The sequence below is a fragment of the Mus musculus genome, chromosome 15 (assembly GCF_000001635.26).
Source record: "Mus musculus strain C57BL/6J chromosome 15, GRCm38.p6 C57BL/6J".
Lineage (NCBI taxonomy): Eukaryota > Metazoa > Chordata > Mammalia > Rodentia > Muridae > Mus > Mus musculus.
Window position 1 is genome coordinate 95,174,655 of NC_000081.6, and position 2,044 is coordinate 95,176,698.

Genomic DNA, 2,044 nt, shown 5'->3' on the forward strand with positions numbered 1-2,044 from the left:
GCTAGGAAGCATGCACTAAGTCAGTTCAACGTTGCAGTTTTCAAGACTTCAAGCATCTAGTGGTGGTGGCCTAGGTTGTTGGAACCAACTCTGTCACCAAGAACAGCAAGAAAAGACAAGCACAAGACAAAAGCCATCCCCCTCTGTGTGATCAGAGAGACGATGGAATGATGGAAAGCATCTGTTCGAGGCTGGAAAGAGAAAATGCTGCCTATTGTAATGAGGATGGTGTTGCAATGAGAACATGTGCTGGTCCTGAGGCTGCTTGGAACATCTCAGAGTTTTCATCACATTAGAAGGGTAAGCGATGAATATCAGAATCCATAGGCCCCTGGCACTTTGGATTCATATCCTCTAAGTCTGTACTCTAAGAGTAATTAAGCTGGCAAGGTTCAAATTATCCTTTTAGCCCGAGTCTCCCACTCTGAAAATAGATTAAAGTAATCCTCGATTACTAATATTCCCAGGTATTTGTTGTATGTACCAAAGTGCTGCACAGAACCTATGTGAAGAAGAGCAGGAGAACCAGATAGCTAGGAATACACAGGGGCTGTCTATGTCATATGGGATTTACTAGATCTCAAAGTCACTAAAAAAGATGCCAAAACCCATTTGATGGCAACAGAGTTATGAGTATTTTCCTAGAGACACTCAGAGATGTAAATACACATAGGCCATGTTCTCGCCTTATACAGAATTTATGGGGAAGTCATGGGAAATGTGAATGCATCTTTTTTCTCTTTCATTTATTGTTCCACGTGAGATTGGAAAAGCTCAAGAAACTACAAAAACTCAGGAAATATCACTAAACCTCTAAGTCTGCATGAGAGACATTTATTGAAATAATGACCTGCAAAATATTGAAATTTCCTCAAGACACGTGTGGTAGAAGAAAGAAATGACTGGAGCCCAAGTGCCAGCAAGGGAGGAACTTGCTTCCTGTGAAGACATTTCACACAGTTGCAACAACTTGACTTGCAGAAGAGACTGGAGCTGAGGTGACATCGCTCTTGACTGGGACTGCTTAGCTCTGAAGACCTCAGAGGACCCTTTATTTGAATTTGAACCTCATATTAAGATCCAAAGATAGGCTTGAGGATAATTGGACCTCTTTGGTCCTCTTTCTAGTGTGACCATACTAAGTAAATCTTTTTCTGATTTTTTTTTCACAAAGAAAGAAAGAAAGAAAGAGAGAGAGAGAGAGAGAGAGAGAGAGAGAGAGAGAGACAGCGAAGGAAGGAAGCAAGCAAGGATGATGTCAAGGAGGAAATGTAAAACAATCCTGTAGCTCCCATCAACGTGGGAAATACTACTGACTGAAAAGGGGGAAACTAGCTGAGGTGAATACACAAGGCTATCTAAGAGGCAGTGGACTAGGGGGAGCAAATGGTGACGTCAGCATTAGATCATCTTCTAAAATGACGTGACTCCTTGGTCTAGAGTGTTCAGTAGTCTTGATTCTACTACAGGATAATGTCTAACTAAGTAGCAGGCCTACAACAAACTAAGCTGAAAGTACAAAGACCTTGACAGTGACAGAAATATATCTGGCCCAATGCTGACTGAAACTTCAGGTGAGTATCTCCTTCAGGGTTCAAGGTCCCCCAGCCAGGATGGAGTGTTTCCACTGCTTCTAACTCTAGGGTCTGGCCTGGTGGTTAGTCTTTAGACAAAATGTGGCATGGAAGAAGGGGAGTTCACTGAAGGCCCTGGAACAGGCTCAGCCAGAAGAATGCTACCCGTGGCTTCTACTACAGCCCAAGTTCTTCCAGCCCACCCAATAGCTTCTGTTTCAGTAACTCAACATAAATTGTCTCCTCTGTGAGGCTCTGCTACTTGGAAACCCAGGTCTCCCTTGAATAGCAAACTCAGCCACACTTGTCTATCTATCTATCTATCTATCATCTATCTATATCTATTTATATATCTATACATATATGCATGTGTCATCAATGTATTTATCTGTGTATCTATCATGTATCTGTGTTTGTAACATCTATGTATCTATCTATCTGGGTATCTATCTGTGTATGTATGTATCTAT